We start from the raw sequence: 10,661 nt of genomic DNA, 5'->3' as shown, positions 1-10,661 counted from the left end.
TTATGAGGCCACCATTACCTTGCTCCCCAAACCAGACAGAGACCCCATCAAAAAGGAGAATTTTTTTTAAAGATTTTATTTATTTATGTGAGAGACAGAGAATGAGAGACAGAGAACATGAGAGGGAAGAGGGTCAGAGAGAGAAGCAGACTCCCTGCTGAGCAGGGAGCCCGACGTGGGACTCGATCCCAGGACTCCAGGATCATGACCTGAGCTGAAGGCAGTCGCCCAACCAACTGAGCCACCCAGGCACCCAAAAAGGAGAATTACAGACCAATATCCTTGATGAACATGGATGAAAAATTCTCCCCGAAATAGTAGCCAATAGGATCCAAAAGTACATTAAAAGGATTATTCACCATGACCAAGTGGGATTTATCCCTGGGCTGCAAGGCTGGTTCAACATCCACAAATCAATCAACGTGATACAATACATTAACAAAAGAAAGAACAAGAATCATATGATCCTCTCAAGAGATGCAGAAAAAGCATTTGACAAAGTACAGCATCCTTTCTTGATCAAAACTCTTCAGAGTATAGGGATAGAGGGTACATACCTCAATATCATAAAAGCCATCTATGAAAAACCTACAGCAAATATCATTCTCAATGGGGAAAAGCTGAGAGCTTTCCCCCTAAGGTCAGGAACTCGGCAGGGATGTCCACTCTCACCACTGCTATTCAACATAGTATTAGAAGTCCGAGCCACAGCTGTCAGACAACAAAAAGAAATCAAAGGCATCCAATCAGCAAGGAAGAAGTCAAACTCTCACTCTTTGCAGATGTTTGATAGTGTATGTGGAAAACCCAAAAGACTCCACCCCAAAACTGCTAGAACTCATACAGGAATTCAGTAAAGTAGCAGGATATAAAATCAATGCACAGAAATCAGTGGCATTCCTATACACCAAGAACAAGACAGAAGAGAGACAAATCAAGGAGTCGATCCCGTTTACAATTGCACCCAAAACCATAAGATACCTAGGAATAAATTTAAACAAAGAGGCAAAGGATCTGTCCTCAGAAAACTATAAACTATAAAATACTCATGAAAGAAATTGAAGAAGACACAAAGAAATGGAAAAACGTTCCATGCTCATGGATTGGAAGAACAAACATTGTGAAGATGTCAATGCTACCTAGAGCAATCTATACATTCAATGCAATCCCCATCAAAATAGCATCCACTTTTTTCAAAGAAATGGAACAAATAATCCTAAAATTTGTATGGAACCAGAAGAGACCCCGAATAGCCAGAGGAATGTTGAAAGAGAAAAGCAAAGCTGGCAGCATCACAATCCGGACTTCCAGCTCTATTACAAAGCTGTCATCATCAAGACAGTATGGTACTGGCACAAAAACAGACACATAGATCAATGGAACAGAATCAAGAGCCCAGAAATGGACCCTCAACTCTATGGTCAACTAGTCTTCGACAAAGCAGGAAAGAATGTCCAATGGAAAAAAGACAGTCTCTTCAACAAATGGTGTTTGGAAAATTGGACAGCCACATACAGAAGAATGAAACTGGACCATTTCCTTACACCACACACAAAAATAGACTCCAAATGGTTGAAAGACCTGAACGTGAGACAGGAGTCCATCCAAATCCTAAAGGAGAACACAGGTAGCAACCTCCTCGACCTCAGCCGCAGCAACTTCTTCCTAGAAACATCGCCAATGTCAAGGGAAGCAAGGGCAAAAATGAACTATTGGGATTTCATCAAGATAAAAAGCTTTTGCACAGCAAAAGAAACAGTCCACAAAACCAAAAGACAACCAACAGAATGGGAGAAAATATTTGCAAATGACATATCAGATAAAGGGCTGCTATCCAAAATCTATAAAGAACTTATGAAACTCAACACCCAAAGAACAAATAATCCAATCAAGAAATGGGCAGAAGACATGAACAGACATTTTTCCAAAGAAGACATCCAAATGGCCAACAGACACATAAAAAAGTGCTCAACATCGTTCGGTATCAGGGAAATCCAAATCAAAACCTCAATGAGATACCACGTCACACCAGTCAGAATGACTAAAATTAACAAGTCAGGAAATGACAGATGTTGGTGGGGATGCGGAGAAAGGGGAACCCTCCTACAGTGTTGGTGGGAATGCAAGCTGGTGCAACCACTCTGGAAAACAGTATGGAGGTTCCTCAAACAGTTGAAAATAGAGCTACCATACGATCCAGCAATTGCACTACTGGGTATTTACCACAAAGATACAAATGTAGGGATCCGAAGGGGTACGTGCACCCCAATGTTTCTAGCAGCAATGTCCACAATAGCCAAACTGTGGAAAGAGCAAGATGTCCATGGACAGATGAATGGATAAAGAAGAAGTGGTATATATACACAATGGAATATTATGCAGCCATCAAAAGGAATGAGATCTTGCCATTTACAATGACGTGGATGGAACTGGAGGGTGTTATGCTGAGTGAAATAAGTCAATCAGAGAAAGACCTGTATCATATGACCTCACTGATATGAGGAATTCTTAATCTCAGGAAACAAACTGAGTGTTGCTTGAGTGGTGGGGGGTAGTAGGGTTGGGGTGGCTGGGTGATAGACATTGGGTAGGGTATGTGCTATGGTCAGCGCTGTGAATTGTGCAAGACTGTTGAATCACAGATCTGTACTTCTGAAACAAATAATGCAACATATGTTAAGAAAAAAGAAAAAGAAGATAGCAGGAGGGGAAGAATGAAGGGGAGTAAGTCGGAGGGGGAGATGAACCATGAGAGATGATGGGCTCTGACAAACAAACTGAGGGTTCTAGAGGGGAGGAGGGTGGGGGGATGGGTTAGTCTGGTGATGGGTATTAAAGAGGGCACATTCTGCGTGGAGCACTGGGTGTTATGCACAAACAATGAATCATGGAACACTACATCAAGAACTAATGATGTATGGTGATTAACATAACAATAAAAAAATTTTTAAAAATTTTCAGCTAATTCCAACATCAGGGCAATCCTAGATGTTTTTTTCTGTTGACATTTTTCTCTTATAAATTAATCATATTTTCCCTGTTTTGTTGAATGTTGTATAATTTTGGATTACATCCTCAATATTGTGAATGATATATTGTAGGAACTCTGGAATCTAAATATTCCTATGAAGAATATTGAGTTTTAAAAGAATATAGTTAACTTTCCCTCTTCAATGGGTGTAGATCAAATTTTAGTTCAGTTCTTGTAGCCTTAACTGATCTGCTTTGAGTCTTTCCCCAATATGCATGTTCAAGGGTCAGTTTGAGATTTGGGCAAATTTTATACAGAATTTTGGATTTTCACTTTTTGGCTTTCTTCTTTCTGGTATCTCCTCTCTCACTTTCCAGTGGATGTTACCTTAAACTCAAACCTTCTTTTCTGTTTCTTAAGGCAGTAAGACTTTGGTTTTCTATTGGAGTGTTAGCTACTGCACATATAACGAAAGGGGAAATTGACTTTTGTTCTCTTTGGCCAAGTGTTGACCCCCTACAGTTCATGATTCAATTTCCTTCAAGTATTTGTACTTATATTTTGTTCAGAGTTGATAGTTAACTACAGGAGTATTGGCTTGTTAATTGACCTTATTGGGAGTGGTTCTTTGCTTTCCATTGCTAATTTTTTGGTTAATCTTTTATTGTAAAATAAAACACAGATACAGAAAACCACCCAAAATAAATGTATAGCTGAATGAATCATTATAAAGTGAATACCCTTGTAACACTCTCCCAGGTTAAGAAATAGAATCCTGTCACTCACCTCAGAAGCCCCTTCCATGTGCCTCATCCTATTACAATTCTGGCACTCCTCTCATAATTAACAACTACCTTGACATTTATAGCAATCATTTTCTTGCACTTTTTATTTTTGTCTTCCAAATATTCATTTTTAGACACCATAGTCTAGTCATATTTTAAAGTATTTTTCATGTATTGGTTCTCCCTTAATTTCTTTACAATGAATCTATTAAATTCTGGGTGTGTAACCTGTAGTGTTTCTTTCCCTTTTTACCCCTTGAGTTATCACACCTTAACATATTATATAACTTACTCATTGATGCTGTTTATTTCCTCATTTTCCTACTTAAATATAAGCCCCATGAGTATATGGGTTTTTGTATGTTTTGTTTACTATTTTATTCTCAGTACCTAGGACAGTGCCTGGCACACAGTAGGCACTCAATAACTATTTGTTGAATGAAAGAATGAGAAACATAATTTTTGCATTGTGTTGCTTTTTTTCCTCATATTCTCAATACTGAATACTTAAGATCTGAAAATTACTCTGGCAACTTTGTTATTTCTGTATATTACTTAAAGAAAATGCCCCTTCTTTGGAAAAAGTTACAAGTTGTAATAGCCTCTCTTCTTTTTACAACTCAATGCACTTATTCAATCAACAAATATTTACTGAACACCTATGAAGTGCCAAACACTAGTCTATACACAGAACATACATCAGTAAAAGTGACAGAAAAAGCCCCTGACCATGGGGAGCTTATATTCTAGTGAGGGAGAAATAACATAAGCAAATAAACAAATAGATGTATCATATATCAGGTTGTGGTAAATGCTATAAAGAAAAATAAAGCTGGATAAGAGCACAGATTATGTCAAGGCCTGCTATTTTAGAAAGAGTGATCAGGGAAGTCTTCTTTAGGTAAGCAACTTTATTTATTTATTTATTTATTTATTTATTTATTTATTTATTTATTTATTGTGTTCAATTAGCCAACATATAATACATCATTGGTTTTTGAAGTAGTATTCAATGATTCATTAGTTGTGTATAACACCCAGTGCTCATCACCACAGGTACCCTCCTTAATACCCATCACCCTATAACTAATATTTAAACAGAGATTTTAATTGCATGAGGAGAAATTTGCTTATATATCTGGGAGAAAATCTCATATCCATTATTTCAAAAAGGAAGCCAGGTTATATGGCACAGTTGGGTGTGGGAAGATATGAAAGTTCTCTTTTATTTTCTTCAAGGGAAAACAAGAAAGGTCATGAAAAAGAGTGAGGAAGGTAAAGAAGTTGTTTAATGTTAATAGAATAGAATAGAAGAAATACTGGATAATCTCAAGGACCACTTCATTAGGGGGTCTTACATTTAGAGTGAGACCTATAGCTTATGACTGTTTTTCTTGGACTGTTGTCTAGGATGATGATGATAATAATATGGCTGCAATAAGACATAAGAGATTTGGTGGGTGGGATAGTCTGATAGCATGTGTTCCTTTTTTTTTTCATTTTTTTAAAATTCAAGGAGCCAACATATAGTGTGTCACTGGTTTCAGATGTAGAGTTCAATAATTCATCAGTTGTGTATAATACCCAGTGCTCATCACATCACATGCCCTCCTTAATGCCCATCACCCAATTACCCCATGCCCCCACCCAACTCCCCTCTAGCAACCCTCACTTTCTTTCCTATAGTTAAGAGTATCTCATGGTTTGTCTCCCTCTCTGATGATTTCCCATTCAGTTTTCCCTCCCTTCCCCAATGACCCCCACACTGTTTCTTATATTCCACATATGAGTGAAACCATATAATTGTCTTTCTCTGATTGACTTATTTCGCTCAGCATAATATGTTTAAGGTGTAGACTTTAGTGATTCTTCACTTCATACAACAACCAGTGCTCATCACAAGTGCCCTCCTTAACACCCATCACCCATTTAACCCATCCCCCCACCAACCTCCCCTCCAGCAACCCTCAGCTTATACTCCATACTTAAGAGTCTGTTTTATGGGAGGAGGAGGCAAGATGGTTGGAGGAGTAGAAGACCAACCCCGTTTCAACCGGTCCCCTGAATTTAGCTGGATATCTACCAAACCATTCTGAACACCCACAAAATCAGCCTGAGATATAAGAAGATATATCTGGATCTCTGCAAGCAGAAAAACACTGCCTGTCTTGAGGTAGGAAGGGCAGAATCGTGAATCTGTGGGGAGATATCAGAAGATAAACAGAAGGGGGAGGCAATATTCATAAGCTGGCTCCTGGAGTGCAAAAGTGTCCTGTGCCACGGACAGGGCAAAAACTCACAGAGCAGTAGCAGCAGGGAAAGGTCCTTAGAGCCGTGCTCAGGCAGGATCCAGGAGTTGCAGGTGCGCATGCATGCATGCGTGAGACCCAAGGAGCCTGTGGCAGCTCGCAATTTCAGAAGCACAAAGAGCAGGGACATACCCAGGCCCCTGGGAGGACCTCTGAGAGAGTCACTGGGTGCACACTGTGGGTGGCTGCGGTTTTCAGTGGTGCATAGAGAAATAGAGTCTGTGTGTTTTGGAGGGCTTAGTGAGGAGAACAGACTGCAATTTCTCTCCTCTGGAACAGAGGTTTGGGTGTGGCCATTTTTGTTCTGACCCTCAGAAGAGGCATGGAAAGCCACCAGAGAACAAAAGCTCAAAAAACAGTTTTCCATGGAGCCCAGCCTCCCCCCACCCCCCGAGAGGGGGCAGGGCAACTCTGCCCAAGCAGGGTTGCCTGAGAAACAGCATGACAGGCCCCTCCCCGAGAAGACAGGCTGGAAGAACAAAAAGACAACAATGCTATGGTCCACATAAGACTGTAAAACCACAACACCAGGAGAAAATATTATATTGAGCTCCCAGGTGTTGCCTCATGGCTTGTTTATTTTTCAGATACAACTCTCTTATTCTTTTTACTCTTTCTCTTATGCTTCTTCTATGTTTTATCTTTTTACCTTTTTCTCATTTCAACTAGATGTTTAATATATCAACCTATATTTTCATAGTAGCTTTTTAACTTGTACTTTTTCACACCTATACTTTTTTATAGATATAAGCTTCAATGTAGTCCTTTTTTCCTTATTCATTATTAATTTTATATATATATATTGTATATATATATACAAGTTTTACATTCCCTGTAATTTTGGGAAATAGTGTCCTCTAACAAACAGAACAAAATACACCCAGGAACAACTGAAACACCCTACTTTGTCCACACTGAAAGATTATACCCCCCTTCCCCTCACCCTTCCTTTTTAAAAATTTTTTTAAAGATTTTATTTATTTATTTGACAGAGAGAGACACCATGAGAGAGGGAACACAGCAGGGGAAGTGGGAGAGGGAAGCAGGCTTCCCATGGAGCAGGGAGCCCAATGCAGGGCTTGATCCCAGGACCCTGGGATCATGACCTGAGCCAAAGGCAGATGCTTAACAACTGAGCCACCAGGTGCCCCCCTTTTATAATTTTTAATTTTTTTCTAATTTTTTTAATTTTATAAATTTTATTCTTGTGTTTTGTTTTGACTTTGTTTTTTCAGTAGTGGCTTCCAACTGCTCTGGATTTTCCTAGGGTGCATCCTACTTGGATCGTGATTGATATTTTGGACTCTGTTCATTCCCTCAACCATCACTCAACAGAATGACTAGGAGAAGGAACTCCCAACAAAGAAAAGAACCAGAGAATATGACCTCTACCACAGACTTAATGGATATGGATATAAGCAAGATGTCAGAGACAGACTTCAGGTTAGCAATTATGAAGTCAATAACTAGGCTTGAGAAAACCATTGGTGACAATATAGAATCTCTAAGGGCAGAAATGAGATCCAATCAGGTCAAACTTAAAAATGCTATGAATGAGATGCAGTCTAAACTGGATACTCTAACAGCTAGGGTAAATGAGGCATAAGAACAAATTAGTGATCTAGAAGATAAGCTGATAGAAAGGAAGAGAGCTGAGGAGGATAGGGATAGACAACTAGAAGCCCATTAGACCAGACTTAGAGAGATCAATGACGTCATGAAACATTCCAATGTCAGAATTATTGGGATCCCCGAGGGGGTGAAAGAGTGAGAGGACTAGAAGGTACAGTTGAGCAAATCATGGCTTAGAACTTCCCTAATATAGGGAAGGAAACAAGCATTCATGTCCAAGAGGCAGAGAGGACCCCTCCCAAGGTCAATAAAAATAGACCAATACCCGGACATTGTAATAGTAAAACTTGCATATCTTAGAGCCAAGGAAGCTATACTGAGAGCAGCTAGGGGAAAAGATTTCTTTCATACAGAGGGAGGAACATCAGAATAACATCAGACATATCCACAGAGACCTGGCAGGCCAGAAAGGGCTGGTAAGACATATTCAGAGTACTAAATGAGAAGAACATGCAGTCAAGGATACTTTATCCAGCAAGACTGTCATTCAGAATGGATGGAGAGATGAGGAGCTTCCAGGACCAGCTGAAACTGAAAGAATATGTGACCACCAAGCTGGCCCTGCAAGAAATATTAAGGTGGATTCTATACAAGAAGAAAGACCCCAAGAGGAACATAGAACAGAAATTTACAGAGACAATCTATAGAAACAGGGGCTTTACAGGCAATATGACGGCACTAAATTCATATCTTTCAATAACCATCATCAGGGAACAGTCTAAATGCTCCCATGAAATGACACAGCGTTGCAGATTGGATAAAAAGACAGGACCCATCCATATGCTTCTACAAAAGACTCATTTTCAACCTAAAGACACCTCCAGATTGAAAGTGAGGGGATGGGGAACCATTTATCACCCCAACAGACCTCAAAAGAAAGTGGGGGTAGTGATTCTCATATCAGACAAATTAGATTTTAAACTGTAGACTGTAGTAAGAGATCTAGAGGGACACTATATCATACTTAAAGGGTCTATCCAACAAGAACTAACAATTGTAAATATCTATGTCCCTAACATGGGAGCAGCCAACTACATAAGCCAATTGTTAACCAAAATAATCATATTGATAATAATATATTAATAGTAGGAGACCTCAACACTCCACTCTCAGCAATGGACAAATCATCTAAACAGAAGATCAACAAAGGAACAAGAGCTTTGAGTGACACATTGGACCAGATGAACTTCATAGTTATATACAGAACATTCCACCATAAAACAACAGAATACTCATTCTTCTCAAGTGCACATGGAACTTTCTCCAGAATAGAGCACATACTGGGTCACAAATCAGGTCTCAGCTGATACCAAAAGATTAATATTATTCCCTGCATATTTTCAAACCACAGTGCTGTTAATCTGGAATTCAATCACAAGAAAAAATTTGGAAGGAATTCAAGCACTTGGAAGTTAAACAGCATCCTGTGAAAGAATGATTCGGTCAACCAGGAAATTAAAGAACAACTTAAGCAATTCATGGAAACCAATAAGAACAAAAACACATTGGTCCAAAATCTATGGGATACTGCAAAGTTGGTCCCAAGGGGTAAGTACATAGCCATCCAAGCCTCTCTCAAAAAATTCGAAAAATCCCAAAGGCACAAGCTAACCTTACACCAAAAGGAGCTGGAGAAAGAACAGCAAATAAAACCTAAACCAAGCATGAGAAGAAAAATAATAAAGATTAGAGCAGAGATCAGTGAAATAGAAACCAGAAAAACAGTAGAATAGATCAATGAAACTAGAAGCTGGTAATTGGAAAGAATTAATAAGATCGATAAACCTCTCACCAGACTTACCCAAAAGAAAAGAGACAGGACCCAAATTAATAAAATCGTGAATGAAAAAGGAGAGATCACTACTAACACGAATAGGACATTTCTCCAAAGAAGATATCCAAATGGCTAACAGACACATGAAAAGATGCTTAGCATCACTCAGCATCAGGGAAATACAAATCAAAACCACAATGAGGTATTACCTTACACCACTCAGAATTGCTGAAATTAATAATACTGGAAACAGGTGTTTTCAAGGATTTGGAGAAAGGGGAACCTTCTTACACTGTTGGTGGGAATGCAAACTGGTGCAGCCACTCTGAAAAACAGAATGGAGGTTCCTCAAAAGGTTAAAAATAGAACTACACAATGGTCCAGCAATTGCAATACCAGGTATTTACCCAAAGGATACAAAAATACTGATTCAAAGAGATACATGCACCCCAATGTTTATAGCAGCATTATCAACAATAGCCAAATTATGGAAAGATCTCAAATGTCCATTGACTGATGAATGGATAAAGAAGATGTGGTATATATATATAATGGAATATTACTCAGCCATAAAAAAGATGAAATCTTGCCCTTTGGATGACATGGATGGAACTAGACAGTATTATATTATGTGAAATTAGTCAGAGAAAGACAAATACCATATTATTTCACTCATATGTGGAATTGAAGAAAGAAAACAGAGAGAATCAAACCATAAAACAGACTTTTTTTTATGGCCAATTAGCCACCATATAGTACATCATTAATTTTTGATGTAGTAATCAATGATTCAATAGTTGCGTATAACAACCAGTGCTCGTCACAACATGTGCCTTCCTTAATAACCATCACCTGGCTACCCCATCTTCCCACCTCCCTCCACTCTGAAACCCTCAGATTGTTTCCCAGGATCCAGAATCTCTCATGGTTTGTCTCCCTCTCTGATTCCCCCCCCCCTTCAGTTTTTCCTCCCTTCCCTATGGTCCTCTGTGCTATTCCTTGAGTTCCACATATGAGTGAAACCATAAGATAATTGTCTTACTCTGCTTGATTTATTTCACTTAACATAAGCCCCTCCAGTTCCATCCATGTTGATGCAAATGGTGGGTATTCATCCTTTCTGATGGCCTAGTAATATCCCATTGTACATATGTACCACAACTTCTTTATCCATTCATCTGTTGAAGGAC

This window comes from Eumetopias jubatus, unplaced genomic scaffold (assembly GCF_037043125.1).
Source record: "Eumetopias jubatus isolate StellerSeaLion01/CBP00866 unplaced genomic scaffold, mEumJub1_p1.0 scaffold_15, whole genome shotgun sequence".
In the NCBI taxonomy this organism is placed as follows: Eukaryota; Metazoa; Chordata; class Mammalia; order Carnivora; family Otariidae; genus Eumetopias; species Eumetopias jubatus.
This window is presented reverse-complemented; position numbering follows the sequence as displayed.